The following is a 23,020-nucleotide window of genomic DNA, read 5'->3' on the forward strand; positions in this document are numbered from 1 at the left end:
AAATGGCAAAGTGTCAAGGGAGCTAGGCAGAAACCCATGCCTAGGGTCCTGGAGCCCAGGGGCCGCGGGAAAGTCTGTGGAGAGCCGCTGTTGCCCTGGATGAAATGAGAAAAAAGGTGAAAAAATGGCAAAGTGTCAAGGGAGAAATTCAGAAACTCAGGCCGAGCTGCCTGGAGCCCAGGGGCGGTTCTAAAGTGTGTGGAGAGCCGCTGTGTCCCTGGATGAATTGAGAAAAAGGGTGAAAAAATGGCAAAGTGTCAAGGGAGCTAGGCAGAAACCCATGCCTAGGGTCCTGGAGCCCAGGGGCGGCTGCAAAGTCTGTGGAGAGCCGCTGTGTCCCTGGATGAAATGAGAAAAAGGGTGGAAAAATGGCAAAGTGTCAAGGGAGCTAGGCAGAAACCCATGCCGAGCTGCCTGGAGCCCAGGGGCGGCTGTAAAGTCTGTGGAGTGCCGCTGTGTCCCTGGATGAAATGAGAAAAAGGGTGAAAAAATGGCAAAGTGTCAAGGGAGAAATTCAGAAACTCAGGCCGAGCTGCCTGGAGCCCAGGGGCGGTTCTAAAGTGTGTGGAGAGCCGCTGTGTCCCTGGATGAATTGAGAAAAAGGGTGAAAAAATGGCAAAGTGTCAAGGGAGCTAGGCAGAAACCCATGCCTAGGGTCCTGGAGCCCAGGGGCGGCTGCAAAGTCTGTGGAGAGCCGCTGTGTCCCTGGATGAAATGAGAAAAAAGGTGAAAAAATGGCAAAGTGTCAAGGGAGAAATTCAGAAACCCAGGCCGAGCTGCCTGGAGCCCAGGGGCGGCTGTAAAGTCTGTGGAGTGCCGCTGTGTCCCTGGATGAAATGAGAAAAAAGGTGAAAAAATGGCAAAGTGTCAAGGGAGCTAGGCAGAAACCCATGCCTAGGGTCCTGGAGCCCAGGGGCGGTTCTAAAGTCTGTGAGAGCCGCTGTGTCCCTGGATGAATTGAGAAAAAGGGTGAAAAAATGGCAAAGTGTCAAGGGAGAAATTCAGAAACTCAGGCCGAGCTGCCTGGAGCCCAGGGGCGGCTGTAAAGTCTGTGGAGAGCCGCTGTGTCCCTGGATGAAATGAGAAAAAGGGTGAAAAAATGGCAAAGTGTCAAGGGAAAAATTCAGAAACCCATGCCTAGGGTCCTGGAGCCCAGGGGCGGCTGTAAAGTCTGTGGAGAGCCGCTGTGTCCCTGGATGAATTGAGAAAAAGGGTGAAAAAATGGCAAAGTGTCAAGGGAGCTAGGCAGAAACCCATGCCTAGGGTCCTGGAGCCCAGGGGCGGCTGCAAAGTCTGTGGAGAGCCGCTGTGTCCCTGGATGAAATGAGAAAAAGGGTGGAAAAATGGCAAAGTGTCAAGGGAGCTAGGCAGAAACCCATGCCGAGCTGCCTGGAGCCCAGGGGCGGCTGTAAAGTCTGTGGAGTGCCGCTGTGTCCCTGGATGAAATGAGAAAAAGGGTGAAAAAATGGCAAAGTGTCAAGGGAGAAATTCAGAAACTCAGGCCGAGCTGCCTGGAGCCCAGGGGCGGTTCTAAAGTGTGTGGAGAGCCGCTGTGTCCCTGGATGAATTGAGAAAAAGGGTGAAAAAATGGCAAAGTGTCAAGGGAGAAATTCAGAAACTCAGGCCGAGCTGCCTGGAGCCCAGGGGCGGTTCTAAAGTGTGTGGAGAGCCGCTGTGTCCCTGGATGAATTGAGAAAAAGGGTGAAAAAATGGCAAAGTGTCAAGGGAGCTAGGCAGAAACCCATGCCTAGGGTCCTGGAGCCCAGGGGCGGCTGCAAAGTCTGTGGAAAGCCGCTGTTGCCCTGGATGAAATGAGAAAAAGGGTGAAAAAATGGCAAAGTGTCAAGGGAGCTAGGCAGAAACCCATGCCTAGGGTCCTGGAGCCCAGGGGCCGCGGGAAAGTCTGTGGAGAGCCGCTGTGTCCCTGGATGAAATGAGAAAAAAGGTGAAAAAATGGCAAAGTGTCAAGGGAGCTAGGCAGAAACCCATGCCTAGGGTCCTGGAGCCCAGGGGCCGCTCTAAAGTCTGTGAGAGCCGCTGTTGCCCTGGATGAAATGAGAAAAAAGGTGAAAAAATGGCAAAGTGTCAAGGGAGCTAGGCAGAAACCCATGCCTAGGGTCCTGGAGACCAGGGGCCGCGGGAAAGTCTGTGGAGAGCCGCTGTGTCCCTGGATGAAATGAGAAAAAAGGTGAAAAAATGGCAAAGTGTCAAGGGAGCTAGGCAGAAACCCATGCCTAGGGTCCTGGAGCCCAGGGGCGGTTCTAAAGTCTGTGAGAGCCGCTGTTGCCCTGGATGAAATGAGAAAAAAGGTGAAAAAATGGCAAAGTGTCAAGGGAGCTAGGCAGAAACCCATGCCTAGGGTCCTGGAGCCCAGGGGCCGCGGGAAAGTCTGTGGAGAGCCGCTGTGTCCCTGGATGAAATGAGGAAAAAGGTGAAAAAATGGCAAAGTGTCAAGGGAGAAATTCAGAAACCCATGCCTTGCGTCCTGGAGCCCAGGGGCGGTTCTAAAGTCTGTGAGAGCCGCTGTGTCCCTGGATGAAATGAGAAAAAGGGTGAAAAAATGGCAAAGTGTCAAGGGAGCTAGGCAGAAACCCATGCCTAGGGTCCTGGAGCCCAGGGGCCGCGGGAAAGTCTGTGGAGAGCCGCTGTGTCCCTGGATGAAATGAGAAAAAAGGTGAAAAAGTAACAAAGTGTCAAGGGAGAAATTCAGAAACCCAGGCCGAGCTGCCTGGAGCCCAGGGGCGGCTGCAAAGTCTGTGGAGAGCCGCTGTGTCCCTGGATGAAATGAGAAAAAAGGTGAAAAAATGGCAAAGTGTCAAGGGAGAAATTCAGAAACCCAGGCCGAGCTGGCTGGAGCCCAGGGGCGGCTGCAAAGTCTGTGGAGAGCCGCTGTGTCCCTGGATGAATTGAGAAAAAGGGTGAAAAAATGGCAAAGTGTCAAGGGAGAAATTCAGAAACTCAGGCCGAGCTGCCTGGAGCCCAGGGGCGGTTCTAAAGTGTGTGGAGAGCCGCTGTGTCCCTGGATGAATTGAGAAAAAGGGTGAAAAAATGGCAAAGTGTCAGGGGAGAAATTCAGAAACCCAGGCCGAGCTGCCTGGAGCCTCAAAGCGGATAGAAATAGCGTGGAGAGCCGCTGTTAAGCCAGACGCCCTCTGGCGGACACAGGCAGGAGTTGCAGTAAATGCATTGAAGTCAATGGGCGAGAGTAACCCATGCCTTGCGTCCTGGAGCCCAGGGGCGGTTCTAAAGTGTGTGGAGAGCCGCTGTTGCCCTGGATGAAATGAGAAAAAGGGTGGAAAAATGGCAAAGTGTCAAGGGAGAAATTCAGAAACTCAGGCCGAGCTGCCTGGAGCCCAGGGGCGGTTCTAAAGCATGTGAGAGCCGCTGTTGCCCTGGATGAAATGAGAAAAAAGGTGAAAAAATGGCAAAGTGTCAAGGGAGAAATTCAGAAACCCATGCCTAGGGTCCTGGAGCCCAGGGGCGGCTGTAAAGTCTGTGGAGAGCCGCTGTGTCCCTGGATGAAATGAGAAAAAAGGTGAAAAAATGGCAAAGTGTCAAGGGAGCTAGGCAGAAACCCATGCCTAGGGTCCTGGAGCCCAGGGGCCGCTCTAAAGTCTGTGAGAGCCGCTGTTGCCCTGGATGAAATGAGAAAAAAGGTGAAAAAATGGCAAAGTGTCAAGGGAGCTAGGCAGAAACCCATGCCTAGGGTCCTGGAGCCCAGGGGCCGCGGGAAAGTCTGTGGAGAGCCGCTGTGTCCCTGGATGAAATGAGAAAAAAGGTGAAAAAGTAACAAAGTGTCAAGGGAGAAATTCAGAAACTCAGGCCGAGCTGCCTGGAGCCCAGGGGCGGATGCAAAGTCTGTGGAGAGCCGCTGTGTCCCTGGATGAAATGAGAAAAAAGGTGAAAAAATGGCAAAGTGTCAAGGGAGCTAGGCAGAAACCCATGCCTACGGTCCTGGAGCCCAGGGGCCGCGGGAAAGTCTGTGGAGAGCCGCTGTGTCCCTGGATGAAATGAGAAAAAGGGTGAAAAAATGGCAAAGTGTCAAGGGAAAAATTCAGAAACCCGTGCCTAGGGTCCTGGAGCCCAGGGGCGGCTGTAAAGTCTGTGGAGAGCCGCTGTGTCCCTGGATGAAATGAGAAAAAGGGTGGAAAAATGGCAAAGTGTCAAGGGAGCTAGGCAGAAACCCATGCCTAGGGTCCTGGAGCCCAGGGGCGGTTCTAAAGCCTGTGAGAGCCGCTGTTGCCCTGGATGAAATGAGAAAAAAGGTGAAAAAATGGCAAAGTGTCAAGGGAGCTAGGCAGAAACCCATGCCTAGGGTCCTGGAGCCCAGGGGCGGTTCTAAAGTCTGTGAGAGCCGCTGTTGCCCTGGATGAAATGAGAAAAAAGGTGAAAAAATGGCAAAGTGTCAAGGGAGCTAGGCAGAAACCCATGCCTAGGGTCCTGGAGCCCAGGGGCCGCGGGAAAGTCTGTGGAGAGCCGCTGTGTCCCTGGATGAAATGAGGAAAAAGGTGAAAAAATGGCAAAGTGTCAAGGGAGAAATTCAGAAACCCATGCCTTGCGTCCTGGAGCCCAGGGGCGGTTCTAAAGTCTGTGAGAGCCGCTGTGTCCCTGGATGAAATGAGAAAAAGGGTGAAAAAATGGCAAAGTGTCAAGGGAGCTAGGCAGAAACCCATGCCTAGGGTCCTGGAGCCCAGGGGCCGCGGGAAAGTCTGTGGAGAGCCGCTGTGTCCCTGGATGAAATGAGAAAAAAGGTGAAAAAGTAACAAAGTGTCAAGGGAGAAATTCAGAAACCCAGGCCGAGCTGCCTGGAGCCCAGGGGCGGCTGCAAAGTCTGTGGAGAGCCGCTGTGTCCCTGGATGAAATGAGAAAAAGGGTGGAAAAATGGCAAAGTGTCAAGGGAGAAATTCAGAAACCCAGGCCGAGCTGCCTGGAGCCCAGGGGCGGCTGCAAAGTCTGTGGAGAGCCGCTGTGTCCCTGGATGAAATGAGAAAAAAGGTGAAAAAATGGCAAAGTGTCAAGGGAGAAATTCAGAAACCCAGGCCGAGCTGCCTGGAGCCCAGGGGCGGCTGCAAAGTCTGTGGAGAGCCGCTGTGTCCCTGGATGAAATGAGAAAAAGGGTGGAAAAATGGCAAAGTGTCAAGGGAGAAATTCAGAAACTCAGGCCGAGCTGCCTGGAGCCCAGGGGCGGCTGCAAAGTCTGTGGAGAGCCGCTGTGTCCCTGGATGAAATGAGAAAAAAGGTGAAAAAATGGCAAAGTGTCAAGGGAGAAATTCAGAAACCCATGCCTAGGGTCCTGGAGCCCAGGGGCCGCGGGAAAGTCTGTGGAGAGCCGCTGTGTCCCTGGATGAAATGAGAAAAAAGGTGAAAAAATGGCAAAGTGTCAAGGGAGAAATTCAGAAACCCATGCCTAGGGTCCTGGAGCCCAGGGGCCGCGGGAAAGTCTGTGGAGAGCCGCTGTGTCCCTGGATGAAATGAGAAAAAAGGTGAAAAAATGGCAAAGTGTCAAGGGAGCTAGGCAGAAACCCATGCCTAGGGTCCTGGAGACCAGGGGCCGCGGGAAAGTCTGTGGAGAGCCGCTGTGTCCCTGGATGAAATGAGAAAAAAGGTGAAAAAATGGCAAAGTGTCAAGGGAGCTAGGCAGAAACCCATGCCTAGGGTCCTGGAGCCCAGGGGCGGTTCTAAAGTCTGTGAGAGCCGCTGTTGCCCTGGATGAAATGAGAAAAAAGGTGAAAAAATGGCAAAGTGTCAAGGGAGCTAGGCAGAAACCCATGCCTAGGGTCCTGGAGCCCAGGGGCCGCGGGAAAGTCTGTGGAGAGCCGCTGTGTCCCTGGATGAAATGAGAAAAAAGGTGAAAGAGTAACAAAGTGTCAAGGGAGAAATTCAGAAACCCAGGCCGAGCTGCCTGGAGCCCAGGGGCGGCTGCAAAGTCTGTGGAGAGCCGCTGTGTCCCTGGATGAAATGAGAAAAAAGGTGAAAAAATGGCAAAGTGTCAAGGGAGAAATTCAGAAACCCAGGCCGAGCTGCCTGGAGCCCAGGGGCGGCTGTAAAGTCTGTGGAGTGCCGCTGTGTCCCTGGATGAAATGAGAAAAAGGGTGAAAAAATGGCAAAGTGTCAAGGGAGAAATTCAGAAACTCAGGCCGAGCTGCCTGGAGCCCAGGGGCGGCTGCAAAGTCTGTGGAGTGCCGCTGTGTCCCTGGATGAAATGAGAAAAAGGGTGGAAAAATGGCAAAGTGTCAAGGGAGAAATTCAGAAACCCAGGCCGAGCTGCCTGGAGCCCAGGGGCGGCTGTAAAGTCTGTGGAGTGCCGCTGTGTCCCTGGATGAAATGAGAAAAAGGGTGAAAAAATGGCAAAGTGTCAAGGGAGAAATTCAGAAACTCAGGCCGAGCTGCCTGGAGCCCAGGGGCGGCTGCAAAGTCTGTGGAGTGCCGCTGTGTCCCTGGATGAAATGAGAAAAAGGGTGGAAAAATGGCAAAGTGTCAAGGGAGAAATTCAGAAACCCAGGCCGAGCTGCCTGGAGCCCAGGGGCGGCTGCAAAGTCTGTGGAGAGCCGCTGTGTCCCTGGATGAAATGAGAAAAAAGGTGAAAAAATGGCAAAGTGTCAAGGGAGAAATTCAGAAACCCAGGCCGAGCTGCCTGGAGCCCAGGGGCGGCTGCAAAGTCTGTGGAGAGCCGCTGTGTCCCTGGATGAAATGAGAAAAAAGGTGAAAAAATGGCAAAGTGTCAAGGGAGAAATTCAGAAACCCAGGCCGAGCTGCCTGGAGCCCAGGGGCGGCTGCAAAGTCTGTGGAGAGCCGCTGTGTCCCTGGATGAAATGAGAAAAAAGGTGAAAAAATGGCAAAGTGTCAAGGGAGAAATTCAGAAACTCAGGCCGAGCTGGCTGGAGCCCAGGGGCGGCTGCAAAGTCTGTGGAGAGCCGCTGTGTCCCTGGATGAATTGAGAAAAAGGGTGAAAAAATGGCAAAGTGTCAAGGGAGAAATTCAGAAACTCAGGCCGAGCTGCCTGGAGCCCAGGGGCGGTTCTAAAGTGTGTGGAGAGCCGCTGTGTCCCTGGATGAATTGAGAAAAAGGGTGAAAAAATGGCAAAGTGTCAGGGGAGAAATTCAGAAACCCAGGCCGAGCTGCCTGGAGCCTCAAAGCGGATAGAAATAGCGTGGAGAGCCGCTGTTAAGCCAGACGCCCTCTGGCGGACACAGGCAGGAGTTGCAGTAAATGCATTGAAGTCAATGGGCGAGAGTAACCCATGCCTTGCGTCCTGGAGCCCAGGGGCGGTTCTAAAGTGTGTGGAGAGCCGCTGTTGCCCTGGATGAAATGAGAAAAAGGGTGGAAAAATGGCAAAGTGTCAAGGGAGAAATTCAGAAACTCAGGCCGAGCTGCCTGGAGCCCAGGGGCGGTTCTAAAGCATGTGAGAGCCGCTGTTGCCCTGGATGAAATGAGAAAAAAGGTGAAAAAATGGCAAAGTGTCAAGGGAGAAATTCAGAAACCCATGCCTAGGGTCCTGGAGCCCAGGGGCGGCTGTAAAGTCTGTGGAGAGCCGCTGTGTCCCTGGATGAAATGAGAAAAAAGGTGAAAAAATGGCAAAGTGTCAAGGGAGCTAGGCAGAAACCCATGCCTAGGGTCCTGGAGCCCAGGGGCCGCTCTAAAGTCTGTGAGAGCCGCTGTTGCCCTGGATGAAATGAGAAAAAAGGTGAAAAAATGGCAAAGTGTCAAGGGAGCTAGGCAGAAACCCATGCCTAGGGTCCTGGAGCCCAGGGGCCGCGGGAAAGTCTGTGGAGAGCCGCTGTGTCCCTGGATGAAATGAGAAAAAAGGTGAAAAAGTAACAAAGTGTCAAGGGAGAAATTCAGAAACTCAGGCCGAGCTGCCTGGAGCCCAGGGGCGGATGCAAAGTCTGTGGAGAGCCGCTGTGTCCCTGGATGAAATGAGAAAAAAGGTGAAAAAATGGCAAAGTGTCAAGGGAGCTAGGCAGAAACCCATGCCTACGGTCCTGGAGCCCAGGGGCCGCGGGAAAGTCTGTGGAGAGCCGCTGTGTCCCTGGATGAAATGAGAAAAAGGGTGAAAAAATGGCAAAGTGTCAAGGGAAAAATTCAGAAACCCGTGCCTAGGGTCCTGGAGCCCAGGGGCGGCTGTAAAGTCTGTGGAGAGCCGCTGTGTCCCTGGATGAAATGAGAAAAAGGGTGGAAAAATGGCAAAGTGTCAAGGGAGCTAGGCAGAAACCCATGCCTAGGGTCCTGGAGCCCAGGGGCGGTTCTAAAGCCTGTGAGAGCCGCTGTTGCCCTGGATGAAATGAGAAAAAAGGTGAAAAAATGGCAAAGTGTCAAGGGAGCTAGGCAGAAACCCATGCCTAGGGTCCTGGAGCCCAGGGGCGGTTCTAAAGTCTGTGAGAGCCGCTGTTGCCCTGGATGAAATGAGAAAAAAGGTGAAAAAATGGCAAAGTGTCAAGGGAGCTAGGCAGAAACCCATGCCTAGGGTCCTGGAGCCCAGGGGCCGCGGGAAAGTCTGTGGAGAGCCGCTGTGTCCCTGGATGAAATGAGGAAAAAGGTGAAAAAATGGCAAAGTGTCAAGGGAGAAATTCAGAAACCCATGCCTTGCGTCCTGGAGCCCAGGGGCGGTTCTAAAGTCTGTGAGAGCCGCTGTGTCCCTGGATGAAATGAGAAAAAGGGTGAAAAAATGGCAAAGTGTCAAGGGAGAAATTCAGAAACTCAGGCCGAGCTGCCTGGAGCCCAGGGGCGGTTCTAAAGTCTGTGAGAGCCGCTGTGTCCCTGGATGAAATGAGAAAAAGGGTGAAAAAATGGCAAAGTGTCAAGGGAGCTAGGCAGAAACCCATGCCTAGGGTCCTGGAGCCCAGGGGCCGCGGGAAAGTCTGTGGAGAGCCGCTGTTGCCCTGGATGAAATGAGAAAAAAGGTGAAAAAATGGCAAAGTGTCAAGGGAGCTAGGCAGAAACCCATGCCTAGGGTCCTGGAGCCCAGGGGCCGCGGGAAAGTCTGTGGAGTGCCGCTGTGTCCCTGGATGAAATGAGAAAAAGGGTGAAAAAATGGCAAAGTGTCAAGGGAGAAATTCAGAAACTCAGGCCGAGCTGCCTGGAGCCCAGGGGCGGCTGCAAAGTCTGTGGAGTGCCGCTGTGTCCCTGGATGAAATGAGAAAAAGGGTGGAAAAATGGCAAAGTGTCAAGGGAGAAATTCAGAAACCCAGGCCGAGCTGCCTGGAGCCCAGGGGCGGCTGCAAAGTCTGTGGAGAGCCGCTGTGTCCCTGGATGAAATGAGAAAAAAGGTGAAAAAATGGCAAAGTGTCAAGGGAGAAATTCAGAAACCCAGGCCGAGCTGCCTGGAGCCCAGGGGCGGCTGTAAAGTCTGTGGAGTGCCGCTGTGTCCCTGGATGAAATGAGAAAAAAGGTGAAAAAATGGCAAAGTGTCAAGGGAGCTAGGCAGAAACCCATGCCTAGGGTCCTGGAGCCCAGGGGCGGTTCTAAAGTCTGTGAGAGCCGCTGTGTCCCTGGATGAATTGAGAAAAAGGGTGAAAAAATGGCAAAGTGTCAAGGGAGAAATTCAGAAACTCAGGCCGAGCTGCCTGGAGCCCAGGGGCGGCTGTAAAGTCTGTGGAGAGCCGCTGTGTCCCTGGATGAAATGAGAAAAAGGGTGAAAAAATGGCAAAGTGTCAAGGGAAAAATTCAGAAACCCATGCCTAGGGTCCTGGAGCCCAGGGGCGGTTCTAAAGTGTGTGGAGAGCCGCTGTGTCCCTGGATGAATTGAGAAAAAGGGTGAAAAAATGGCAAAGTGTCAAGGGAGAAATTCAGAAACTCAGGCCGAGCTGCCTGGAGCCCAGGGGCGGTTCTAAAGTGTGTGGAGAGCCGCTGTGTCCCTGGATGAATTGAGAAAAAGGGTGAAAAAATGGCAAAGTGTCAAGGGAGCTAGGCAGAAACCCATGCCTAGGGTCCTGGAGCCCAGGGGCGGCTGCAAAGTCTGTGGAAAGCCGCTGTTGCCCTGGATGAAATGAGAAAAAGGGTGAAAAAATGGCAAAGTGTCAAGGGAGCTAGGCAGAAACCCATGCCTAGGGTCCTGGAGCCCAGGGGCGGCTGCAAAGTCTGTGGAGAGCCGCTGTGTCCCTGGATGAAATGAGAAAAAAGGTGGAAAAATGGCAAAGTGTCAAGGGAGCTAGGCAGAAACCCATGCCTAGGGTCCTGGAGCCCAGGGGCGGCTGCAAAGTCTGTGGAGAGCCGCTGTGTCCCTGGATGAAATGAGAAAAAGGGTGAAAAAATGGCAAAGTGTCAAGGGAGCTAGGCAGAAACCCATGCCTAGGGTCCTGGAGCCCAGGGGCCGCGGGAAAGTCTGTGGAGAGCCGCTGTTGCCCTGGATGAAATGAGAAAAAAGGTGAAAAAATGGCAAAGTGTCAAGGGAGAAATTCAGAAACCCATGCCTAGGGTCCTGGAGCCAAGGGGCCGCGGGAAAGTCTGTGGAGAGCCGCTGTGTCCCTGGATGAAATGAGAAAAAAGGTGAAAAAATGGCAAAGTGTCAAGGGAGAAATTCAGAAACCCATGCCTAGGGTCCTGGAGCCCAGGGGCGGCTGTAAAGTCTGTGGAGAGCCGCTGTGTCCCTGGATGAAATGAGAAAAAGGGTGAAAAAATGGCAAAGTGTCAAGGGAGAAATTCAGAAACTCAGGCCGAGCTGCCTGGAGCCCAGGGGCGGTTCTAAAGTCTGTGAGAGCCGCTGTGTCCCTGGATGAAATGAGAAAAAGGGTGGAAAAATGGCAAAGTGTCAAGGGAGCTAGGCAGAAACCCATGCCGAGCTGCCTGGAGCCCAGGGGCGGCTGTAAAGTCTGTGGAGTGCCGCTGTGTCCCTGGATGAAATGAGAAAATGGGTGAAAAAATGGCAAAGTGTCAAGGGAGAAATTCAGAAACCCAGGCCGAGCTGCCTGGAGCCCAGGGGCGGCTGCAAAGTCTGTGGAGAGCCGCTGTGTCCCTGGATGAAATGAGAAAAAAGGTGAAAAAATGGCAAAGTGTCAAGGGAGAAATTCAGAAACTCAGGCCGAGCTGCCTGGAGCCTCAAAGCGGATAGAAATAGCGTGGAGAGCCGCTGTTAAGCCAGACGCCCTCTGGCGGACACAGGCAGGAGTTGCAGTAAATGCATTGAAGTCAATGGGCGAGAGTAAGCCATGCCTTGCGTCCTGGAGCCCAGGGGCGGTTCTAAAGTCTGTGAGAGCCGCTGTGTCCCTGGATGAAATGAGAAAAAGGGTGAAAAAATGGCAAAGTGTCAAGGGAGCTAGGCAGAAACCCATGCCTAGGGTCCTGGAGCCCAGGGGCCGCGGGAAAGTCTGTGGAGAGCCGCTGTTGCCCTGGATGAAATGAGAAAAAAGGTGAAAAAATGGCAAAGTGTCAAGGGAGAAATTCAGAAACTCAGGCCGAGCTGCCTGGAGCCCAGGGGCGGTTCTAAAGTGTGTGGAGAGCCGCTGTGTCCCTGGATGAATTGAGAAAAAGGGTGAAAAAATGGCAAAGTGTCAAGGGAGCTAGGCAGAAACCCATGCCTAGGGTCCTGGAGCCCAGGGGCGGCTGCAAAGTCTGTGGAGAGCCGCTGTGTCCCTGGATGAAATGAGAAAAAGGGTGGAAAAATGGCAAAGTGTCAAGGGAGCTAGGCAGAAACCCATGCCGAGCTGCCTGGAGCCCAGGGGCGGCTGTAAAGTCTGTGGAGTGCCGCTGTGTCCCTGGATGAAATGAGAAAAAGGGTGAAAAAATGGCAAAGTGTCAAGGGAGAAATTCAGAAACTCAGGCCGAGCTGCCTGGAGCCCAGGGGCGGTTCTAAAGTGTGTGGAGAGCCGCTGTGTCCCTGGATGAATTGAGAAAAAGGGTGAAAAAATGGCAAAGTGTCAAGGGAGCTAGGCAGAAACCCATGCCTAGGGTCCTGGAGCCCAGGGGCGGCTGCAAAGTCTGTGGAGAGCCGCTGTGTCCCTGGATGAAATGAGAAAAAAGGTGAAAAAATGGCAAAGTGTCAAGGGAGAAATTCAGAAACCCAGGCCGAGCTGCCTGGAGCCCAGGGGCGGCTGTAAAGTCTGTGGAGTGCCGCTGTGTCCCTGGATGAAATGAGAAAAAAGGTGAAAAAATGGCAAAGTGTCAAGGGAGCTAGGCAGAAACCCATGCCTAGGGTCCTGGAGCCCAGGGGCGGTTCTAAAGTCTGTGAGAGCCGCTGTGTCCCTGGATGAATTGAGAAAAAGGGTGAAAAAATGGCAAAGTGTCAAGGGAGAAATTCAGAAACTCAGGCCGAGCTGCCTGGAGCCCAGGGGCGGCTGTAAAGTCTGTGGAGAGCCGCTGTGTCCCTGGATGAAATGAGAAAAAGGGTGAAAAAATGGCAAAGTGTCAAGGGAAAAATTCAGAAACCCATGCCTAGGGTCCTGGAGCCCAGGGGCGGCTGTAAAGTCTGTGGAGAGCCGCTGTGTCCCTGGATGAATTGAGAAAAAGGGTGAAAAAATGGCAAAGTGTCAAGGGAGCTAGGCAGAAACCCATGCCTAGGGTCCTGGAGCCCAGGGGCGGCTGCAAAGTCTGTGGAGAGCCGCTGTGTCCCTGGATGAAATGAGAAAAAGGGTGGAAAAATGGCAAAGTGTCAAGGGAGCTAGGCAGAAACCCATGCCGAGCTGCCTGGAGCCCAGGGGCGGCTGTAAAGTCTGTGGAGTGCCGCTGTGTCCCTGGATGAAATGAGAAAAAGGGTGAAAAAATGGCAAAGTGTCAAGGGAGAAATTCAGAAACTCAGGCCGAGCTGCCTGGAGCCCAGGGGCGGTTCTAAAGTGTGTGGAGAGCCGCTGTGTCCCTGGATGAATTGAGAAAAAGGGTGAAAAAATGGCAAAGTGTCAAGGGAGAAATTCAGAAACTCAGGCCGAGCTGCCTGGAGCCCAGGGGCGGTTCTAAAGTGTGTGGAGAGCCGCTGTGTCCCTGGATGAATTGAGAAAAAGGGTGAAAAAATGGCAAAGTGTCAAGGGAGCTAGGCAGAAACCCATGCCTAGGGTCCTGGAGCCCAGGGGCGGCTGCAAAGTCTGTGGAAAGCCGCTGTTGCCCTGGATGAAATGAGAAAAAGGGTGAAAAAATGGCAAAGTGTCAAGGGAGCTAGGCAGAAACCCATGCCTAGGGTCCTGGAGCCCAGGGGCCGCGGGAAAGTCTGTGGAGAGCCGCTGTGTCCCTGGATGAAATGAGAAAAAAGGTGAAAAAATGGCAAAGTGTCAAGGGAGCTAGGCAGAAACCCATGCCTAGGGTCCTGGAGCCCAGGGGCCGCTCTAAAGTCTGTGAGAGCCGCTGTTGCCCTGGATGAAATGAGAAAAAAGGTGAAAAAATGGCAAAGTGTCAAGGGAGCTAGGCAGAAACCCATGCCTAGGGTCCTGGAGACCAGGGGCCGCGGGAAAGTCTGTGGAGAGCCGCTGTGTCCCTGGATGAAATGAGAAAAAAGGTGAAAAAATGGCAAAGTGTCAAGGGAGCTAGGCAGAAACCCATGCCTAGGGTCCTGGAGCCCAGGGGCGGTTCTAAAGTCTGTGAGAGCCGCTGTTGCCCTGGATGAAATGAGAAAAAAGGTGAAAAAATGGCAAAGTGTCAAGGGAGCTAGGCAGAAACCCATGCCTAGGGTCCTGGAGCCCAGGGGCCGCGGGAAAGTCTGTGGAGAGCCGCTGTGTCCCTGGATGAAATGAGGAAAAAGGTGAAAAAATGGCAAAGTGTCAAGGGAGAAATTCAGAAACCCATGCCTTGCGTCCTGGAGCCCAGGGGCGGTTCTAAAGTCTGTGAGAGCCGCTGTGTCCCTGGATGAAATGAGAAAAAGGGTGAAAAAATGGCAAAGTGTCAAGGGAGCTAGGCAGAAACCCATGCCTAGGGTCCTGGAGCCCAGGGGCCGCGGGAAAGTCTGTGGAGAGCCGCTGTGTCCCTGGATGAAATGAGAAAAAAGGTGAAAAAGTAACAAAGTGTCAAGGGAGAAATTCAGAAACCCAGGCCGAGCTGCCTGGAGCCCAGGGGCGGCTGCAAAGTCTGTGGAGAGCCGCTGTGTCCCTGGATGAAATGAGAAAAAAGGTGAAAAAATGGCAAAGTGTCAAGGGAGAAATTCAGAAACCCAGGCCGAGCTGGCTGGAGCCCAGGGGCGGCTGCAAAGTCTGTGGAGAGCCGCTGTGTCCCTGGATGAATTGAGAAAAAGGGTGAAAAAATGGCAAAGTGTCAAGGGAGAAATTCAGAAACTCAGGCCGAGCTGCCTGGAGCCCAGGGGCGGTTCTAAAGTGTGTGGAGAGCCGCTGTGTCCCTGGATGAATTGAGAAAAAGGGTGAAAAAATGGCAAAGTGTCAGGGGAGAAATTCAGAAACCCAGGCCGAGCTGCCTGGAGCCTCAAAGCGGATAGAAATAGCGTGGAGAGCCGCTGTTAAGCCAGACGCCCTCTGGCGGACACAGGCAGGAGTTGCAGTAAATGCATTGAAGTCAATGGGCGAGAGTAACCCATGCCTTGCGTCCTGGAGCCCAGGGGCGGTTCTAAAGTGTGTGGAGAGCCGCTGTTGCCCTGGATGAAATGAGAAAAAGGGTGGAAAAATGGCAAAGTGTCAAGGGAGAAATTCAGAAACTCAGGCCGAGCTGCCTGGAGCCCAGGGGCGGTTCTAAAGCATGTGAGAGCCGCTGTTGCCCTGGATGAAATGAGAAAAAAGGTGAAAAAATGGCAAAGTGTCAAGGGAGAAATTCAGAAACCCATGCCTAGGGTCCTGGAGCCCAGGGGCGGCTGTAAAGTCTGTGGAGAGCCGCTGTGTCCCTGGATGAAATGAGAAAAAAGGTGAAAAAATGGCAAAGTGTCAAGGGAGCTAGGCAGAAACCCATGCCTAGGGTCCTGGAGCCCAGGGGCCGCTCTAAAGTCTGTGAGAGCCGCTGTTGCCCTGGATGAAATGAGAAAAAAGGTGAAAAAATGGCAAAGTGTCAAGGGAGCTAGGCAGAAACCCATGCCTAGGGTCCTGGAGCCCAGGGGCCGCGGGAAAGTCTGTGGAGAGCCGCTGTGTCCCTGGATGAAATGAGAAAAAAGGTGAAAAAGTAACAAAGTGTCAAGGGAGAAATTCAGAAACTCAGGCCGAGCTGCCTGGAGCCCAGGGGCGGATGCAAAGTCTGTGGAGAGCCGCTGTGTCCCTGGATGAAATGAGAAAAAAGGTGAAAAAATGGCAAAGTGTCAAGGGAGCTAGGCAGAAACCCATGCCTACGGTCCTGGAGCCCAGGGGCCGCGGGAAAGTCTGTGGAGAGCCGCTGTGTCCCTGGATGAAATGAGAAAAAGGGTGAAAAAATGGCAAAGTGTCAAGGGAAAAATTCAGAAACCCGTGCCTAGGGTCCTGGAGCCCAGGGGCGGCTGTAAAGTCTGTGGAGAGCCGCTGTGTCCCTGGATGAAATGAGAAAAAGGGTGGAAAAATGGCAAAGTGTCAAGGGAGCTAGGCAGAAACCCATGCCTAGGGTCCTGGAGCCCAGGGGCGGTTCTAAAGCCTGTGAGAGCCGCTGTTGCCCTGGATGAAATGAGAAAAAAGGTGAAAAAATGGCAAAGTGTCAAGGGAGCTAGGCAGAAACCCATGCCTAGGGTCCTGGAGCCCAGGGGCGGTTCTAAAGTCTGTGAGAGCCGCTGTTGCCCTGGATGAAATGAGAAAAAAGGTGAAAAAATGGCAAAGTGTCAAGGGAGCTAGGCAGAAACCCATGCCTAGGGTCCTGGAGCCCAGGGGCCGCGGGAAAGTCTGTGGAGAGCCGCTGTGTCCCTGGATGAAATGAGGAAAAAGGTGAAAAAATGGCAAAGTGTCAAGGGAGAAATTCAGAAACCCATGCCTTGCGTCCTGGAGCCCAGGGGCGGTTCTAAAGTCTGTGAGAGCCGCTGTGTCCCTGGATGAAATGAGAAAAAGGGTGAAAAAATGGCAAAGTGTCAAGGGAGAAATTCAGAAACTCAGGCCGAGCTGCCTGGAGCCCAGGGGCGGTTCTAAAGTCTGTGAGAGCCGCTGTGTCCCTGGATGAAATGAGAAAAAGGGTGAAAAAATGGCAAAGTGTCAAGGGAGCTAGGCAGAAACCCATGCCTAGGGTCCTGGAGCCCAGGGGCCGCGGGAAAGTCTGTGGAGTGCCGCTGTGTCCCTGGATGAAATGAGAAAAAGGGTGAAAAAATGGCAAAGTGTCAAGGGAGAAATTCAGAAACTCAGGCCGAGCTGCCTGGAGCCCAGGGGCGGCTGCAAAGTCTGTGGAGTGCCGCTGTGTCCCTGGATGAAATGAGAAAAAGGGTGGAAAAATGGCAAAGTGTCAAGGGAGAAATTCAGAAACCCAGGCCGAGCTGCCTGGAGCCCAGGGGCGGCTGCAAAGTCTGTGGAGAGCCGCTGTGTCCCTGGATGAAATGAGAAAAAAGGTGAAAAAATGGCAAAGTGTCAAGGGAGAAATTCAGAAACCCAGGCCGAGCTGCCTGGAGCCCAGGGGCGGCTGTAAAGTCTGTGGAGTGCCGCTGTGTCCCTGGATGAAATGAGAAAAAAGGTGAAAAAATGGCAAAGTGTCAAGGGAGCTAGGCAGAAACCCATGCCTAGGGTCCTGGAGCCCAGGGGCGGTTCTAAAGTCTGTGAGAGCCGCTGTGTCCCTGGATGAATTGAGAAAAAGGGTGAAAAAATGGCAAAGTGTCAAGGGAGAAATTCAGAAACTCAGGCCGAGCTGCCTGGAGCCCAGGGGCGGCTGTAAAGTCTGTGGAGAGCCGCTGTGTCCCTGGATGAAATGAGAAAAAGGGTGAAAAAATGGCAAAGTGTCAAGGGAAAAATTCAGAAACCCATGCCTAGGGTCCTGGAGCCCAGGGGCGGTTCTAAAGTGTGTGGAGAGCCGCTGTGTCCCTGGATGAATTGAGAAAAAGGGTGAAAAAATGGCAAAGTGTCAAGGGAGAAATTCAGAAACTCAGGCCGAGCTGCCTGGAGCCCAGGGGCGGTTCTAAAGTGTGTGGAGAGCCGCTGTGTCCCTGGATGAATTGAGAAAAAGGGTGAAAAAATGGCAAAGTGTCAAGGGAGCTAGGCAGAAACCCATGCCTAGGGTCCTGGAGCCCAGGGGCGGCTGCAAAGTCTGTGGAAAGCCGCTGTTGCCCTGGATGAAATGAGAAAAAGGGTGAAAAAATGGCAAAGTGTCAAGGGAGCTAGGCAGAAACCCATGCCTAGGGTCCTGGAGCCCAGGGGCGGCTGCAAAGTCTGTGGAGAGCCGCTGTGTCCCTGGATGAAATGAGAAAAAAGGTGGAAAAATGGCAAAGTGTCAAGGGAGCTAGGCAGAAACCCATGCCTAGGGTCCTGGAGCCCAGGGGCGGCTGCAAAGTCTGTGGAGAGCCGCTGTGTCCCTGGATGAAATGAGAAAAAGGGTGAAAAAATGGCAAAGTGTCAAGGGAGCTAGGCAGAAACCCATGCCTAGGGTCCTGGAGCCCAGGGGCCGCGGGAAAGTCTGTGGAGAGCCGCTGTTGCCCTGGATGAAATGAGAAAAAAGGTGAAAAAATGGCAAAGTGTCAAGGGAGAAATTCAGAAACCCATGCCTAGGGTCCTGGAGCCAAGGGGCCGCGGGAAAGTCTGTGGAGAGCCGCTGTGTCCCTGGATGAAATGAGAAAAAAGGTGAAAAAATGGCAAAGTGTCAAGGGAGAAATTCAGAAACCCATGCCTAGGGTCCTGGAGCCCAGGGGCGGCTGTAAAGTCTGTGGAGAGCCGCTGTGTCCCTGGATGAAATGAGAAAAAGGGTGAAAAAATGGCAAAGTGTCAAGGGAGAAATTCAGAAACTCAGGCCGAGCTGCCTGGAGCCCAGGGGCGGTTCTAAAGTCTGTGAGAGCCGCTGTGTCCCTGGATGAAATGAGAAAAAGGGTGGAAAAATGGCAAAGTGTCAAGGGAGCTAGGCAGAAACCCATGCCGAGCTGCCTGGAGCCCAGGGGCGGCTGTAAAGTCTGTGGAGTGCCGCTGTGTCCCTGGATGAAATGAGAAAATGGGTGAAAAAATGGCAAAGTGTCAAGGGAGAAATTCAGAAACCCAGGCCGAGCTGCCTGGAGCCCAGGGGCGGCTGCAAAGTCTGTGGAGAGCCGCTGTGTCCCTGGATGAAATGAGAAAAAAGGTGAAAAAATGGCAAAGTGTCAAGGGAGAAATTCAGAAACTCAGGCCGAGCTGCCTGGAGCCTCAAAGCGGATAGAAATAGCGTGGAGAGCCGCTGTTAAGCCAGACGCCCTCTGGCGGACACAGGCAGGAGTTGCAGTAAATGCATTGAAGTCAATGGGCGAGAGTAAGCCATGCCTTGCGTCCTGGAGCCCAGGGGCGGTTCTAAAGTCTGTGAGAGCCGCTGTGTCCCTGGATGAAATGAGAAAAAGGGTGAAAAAATGGCAAAGTGTCAAGGGAGCTAGGCAGAAACCCATGCCTAGGGTCCTGGAGCCCAGGGGCCGCGGGAAAGTCTGTGGAGAGCCGCTGTTGCCCTGGATGAAATGAGAAAAAAGGTGAAAAAATGGCAAAGTGTCAAGGGAGAAATTCAGAAACTCAGGCCGAGCTGCCTGGAGCCCAGGGGCGGTTCTAAAGTGTGTGGAGAGCCGCTGTGTCCCTGGATGAATTGAGAAAAAGGGTGAAAAAATGGCAAAGTGTCAAGGGAGCTAGGCAGAAACCCATGCCTAGGGTCCTGGAGCCCAGGGGCGGCTGCAAAGTCTGTGGAGAGCCGCTGTGTCCCTGGATGAAATGAGAAAAAGGGTGGAAAAATGGCAAAGTGTCAAGGGAGCTAGGCAGAAACCCATGCCGAGCTGCCTGGAGCCCAGGGGCGGCTGTAAAGTCTGTGGAGTGCCGCTGTGTCCCTGGATGAAATGAGAAAAAGGGTGAAAAAATGGCAAAGTGTCAAGGGAGAAATTCAGAAACTCAGGCCGAGCTGCCTGGAGCCCAGGGGCGGTTCTAAAGTGTGTGGAGAGCCGCTGTGTCCCTGGATGAATTGAGAAAAAGGGTGAAAAAATGGCAAAGTGTCAAGGGAGCTAGGCAGAAACCCATGCCTAGGGTCCTGGAGCCCAGGGGCGGCTGCAAAGTCTGTGGAGAGCCGCTGTGTCCCTGGATGAAATGAGAAAAAAGGTGAAAAAATGGCAAAGTGTCAAGGGAGAAATTCAGAAACCCAGGCCGAGCTGCCTGGAGCCCAGGGGCGGCTGTAAAGTCTGTGGAGTGCCGCTGTGTCCCTGGATGAAATGAGAAAAAAGGTGAAAAAATGGCAAAGTGTCAAGGGAGCTAGGCAGAAACCCATGCCTAGGGTCCTGGAGCCCAGGGGCGGTTCTAAAGTCTGTGAGAGCCGCTGTGTCCCTGGATGAATTGAGAAAAAGGGTGAAAAAATGGCAAAGTGTCAAGGGAGAAATTCAGAAACTCAGGCCGAGCTGCCTGGAGCCCAGGGGCGGCTGTAAAGTCTGTGGAGAGCCGCTGTGTCCCTGGATGAAATGAGAAAAAGGGTGAAAAAATGGCAAAGTGTCAAGGGAAAAATTCAGAAACCCATGCCTAGGGTCCTGGAGCCCAGGGGCGGCTGTAAAGTCTGTGGAGAGCCGCTGTGTCCCTGGATGAATTGAGAAAAAGGGTGAAAAAATGGCAAAGTGTCAAGGGAGCTAGGCAGAAACCCATGCCTAGGGTCCTGGAGCCCAGGGGCGGCTGCAAAGTCTGTGGAGAGCCGCTGTGTCCCTGGATGAAATGAGAAAAAGGGTGGAAAAATGGCAAAGTGTCAAGGGAGCTAGGCAGAAACCCATGCCGAGCTGCCTGGAGCCCAGGGGCGGCTGTAAAGTCTGTGGAGTGCCGCTGTGTCCCTGGATGAAATGAGAAAAAGGGTGAAAAAATGGCAAAGTGTCAAGGGAGAAATTCAGAAACTCAGGCCGAGCTGCCTGGAGCCCAGGGGCGGTTCTAAAGTGTGTGGAGAGCCGCTGTGTCCCTGGATGAATTGAGAAAAAGGGTGAAAAAATGGCAAAGTGTCAAGGGAGAAATTCAGAAACTCAGGCCGAGCTGCCTGGAGCCCAGGGGCGGTTCTAAAGTGTGTGGAGAGCCGCTGTGTCCCTGGATGAATTGAGAAAAAGGGTGAAAAAATGGCAAAGTGTCAAGGGAGCTAGGCAGAAACCCATGCCTAGGGTCCTGGAGCCCAGGGGCGGCTGCAAAGTCTGTGGAAAGCCGCTGTTGCCCTGGATGAAATGAGAAAAAGGGTGAAAAAATGGCAAAGTGTCAAGGGAGCTAGGCAGAAACCCATGCCTAGGGTCCTGGAGCCCAGGGGCCGCGGGAAAGTCTGTGGAGAGCCGCTGTGTCCCTGGATGAAATGAGAAAAAAGGTGAAAAAATGGCAAAGTGTCAAGGGAGCTAGGCAGAAACCCATGCCTAGGGTCCTGGAGCCCAGGGGCCGCGGGAAAGTCTGTGGAGAGCCGCTGTGCCCCTGGATGAAATGAGAAAAAGGGTGAAAAAATGGCAAAGTGTCAAGGGAGCTAGGCAGAAACCCATGCCTAGGGTCCTGGAGCCCAGGGGCCGCGGGAAAGTCTGTGGAGAGCCGCTGTGTCCCTGGATGAAATGAGAAAAAAGGTGAAAAAATGGCAAAGTGTCAAGGGAGCTAGGCAGAAACCCATGCCTAGGGTCCTGGAGCCCAGGGGCCGCGGGAAAGTCTGTGGAGAGCCGCTGTGTCCCTGGATGAAATGAGAAAAAAGGTGAAAAAGTAACAAAGTGTCAAGGGAGAAATTCAGAAACCCAGGCCGAGCTGCCTGGAGCCTCAAAGCGGATAGAAATAGCGTGGAGAGCCGCTGTTAAGCCAGACGCCCTCTGGCGGACACAGGCAGGAGTTGCAGTAAATGCATTGAAGTCAATGGGCGAGAGTACCCAATGCGCCAAAAAAGTGCTGAAAATATGACAAAGTGTCAAATGAATGGGAGTCAATGGGCGAGAGTACCCAATGCGCCAAAAAAGTGCTGAAAATATGACAAAGTGTCAAATGAATGGGAGTCAATGGGCGAGAGTACCCAATGCACAAAAAAAGTGCTGAAAAAGTCCACACGAGCCTAGTCAGAAATGCAGGCCGAGGCGGCTAAAGCCCCAAAGCGGCTATAAAAAGCGTGGAGAGCCGCTGTCGCCCCGGAGGAACGGAGAAAAAGTGCTGAAAAAAGGCCTAAATCCTAACGGACCTAGGCGGAAGTGCAGGCGAGGCGGCAGGAGTCTGAAAACCGCTATAAAAAGCGTGGAGAGCCGCTGTCGCCCCGGAGAAACGGAGAAAAAGTGCTGAAAAAAGGCCTAAATCCTAACGGACCTAGGCGGAAGTGCAGGCGAGGCGGCAGGAGTCTGAAAACGGCTATAAAATGCGTGGAGAGCCGCTGTCGCCCCGGAGAAACGGAGAAAAAGTGCTGAAAAAAGGCCTAAATCCTAACGGACCGAGGCGGAAGTGCAGGCGAGGCGGCAGGAGTCTGAAAACGGCTATAAAATGCGTGGAGAGCCGCTGTCGCCCCGGAGGAACGGAGAAAAAGTGCTGAAAAAAGGCCTAAATCCTAACGGACCGAGGCGGAAGTGCAGGCGAGGCGGCAGGAGTCTGAAAACGGCTATAAAATGCGTGGAGAGCCGCTGTCGCCCCGGAGGAACGGAGAAAAAGTGCTGAAAAAAGGCCTAAATCCTAACGGACCGAGGCGGAAGTGCAGGCGAGGCGGCAGGAGTCTGAAAACGGCTATAAAATGCGTGGAGAGCCGCTGTCGCCCCGGAGGAACGGAGAAAAAGTGCTGAAAAAAGGCCTAAATCCTAACGGACCGAGGCGGAAGTGCAGGCGAGGCGGCAGGAGTCTGAAAACGGCTATAAAATGCGTGGAGAGCCGCTGTCGCCCCGGAGGAACGGAGAAAAAGTGCTGAAAAAAGGCCTAAATCCTAACGGACCGAGGCGGAAGTGCAGGCGAGGCGGCAGGAGTCTGAAAGCGGCTATAAAACGCGTGGAGAGCCGCTCGGATGATTTTTCAAAGTGTCAAATGAATGGGAGTGAATGGGGCAGAGTACCCAATGTGTAAAAAAAGTGCTGAAAAAACGACAAAGTCCACACGAGCCTAGTCAGAAATGCAGTCCGAGGCGGCTGGAGCCCCAAAGCGGCTATAAAACGCGTGGAGAGCCGCTCGGATGATTTTTCAAAGTGTCAAATGAATGGGAGTGAATGGGGCAGAGTACCCAATGTGTAAAAAAAGTGCTGAAAAAACGACAAAGTCCACACGAGCCTAGTCAGAAATGCAGTCCGAGGCGGCTGGAGCCCCAAAGCGGCTATAAAACGCGTGGAGAGCCGCTCGGATGATTTTTCAAAGTGTCAAATGAATGGGAGTGAATGGGGCAGAGTACCCAATGTGTAAAAAAAGTGCTGAAAAAACGACAAAGTCCACACGAGCCTAGTCAGAAATGCAGTCCGAGGCGGCTGGAGCCCCAAAGCGGCTATAAAACGCGTGGAGAGCCGCTCGGATGATTTTTCAAAGTGTGAAATGAATGGGAGTGAATGGGGCGGAGTACCCAATGCGCGAAAAAAGTGCTGAAAAAATGACAAAGTGTCAAATGAATGGGAGTCAATGAGTGTTTTGGTCGACCAGGAAAAAACGCGTTTACGGGAGAGGGTAAATCAGCCGAGAGGGGGGGGGGGGGTATACTTTACCCTCTCCCGTAAATGCCATTTTTCCTGGTTGACCAAAACACCTCCAGCACGATTTCGGAAACCCAGTTTTTAGAAACACTGACCTCCAGGGGAAGTACCGAGAAAAGCACACTTTTGAATCCGCTTTTGACGCACTGAAACACGGACGTGAGCTGGGGCTGTGCCGCTCTTGGAAAACCCCTGGAGGTTATTTTCTAAAACGGGTTTCCGCGTCCCCCTGGGCGCCCGTGTTGGGCCGCGCAAGGCGGTCCGGGCTGCCCACCCCATCTGAGTGCCCCGTTGGGCCGCGTGCATGGCAGGCATCCAAGGAAGGCTGATGAGCAGCGGTGATGATGATGATGAGACACCAGCTGCAATTTTGACAAAGTGTCACCTCTCAAGCATTTCCAAGCGTGACACAAACAAAAGGGAACGGGAACTTTGATATGAGTGACTTGTGCTTCTTTT

The sequence above is a fragment of the Dunckerocampus dactyliophorus genome, unplaced genomic scaffold, assembly GCF_027744805.1.
Source record: "Dunckerocampus dactyliophorus isolate RoL2022-P2 unplaced genomic scaffold, RoL_Ddac_1.1 HiC_scaffold_47, whole genome shotgun sequence".
NCBI classification, from domain to species: domain Eukaryota; kingdom Metazoa; phylum Chordata; class Actinopteri; order Syngnathiformes; family Syngnathidae; genus Dunckerocampus; species Dunckerocampus dactyliophorus.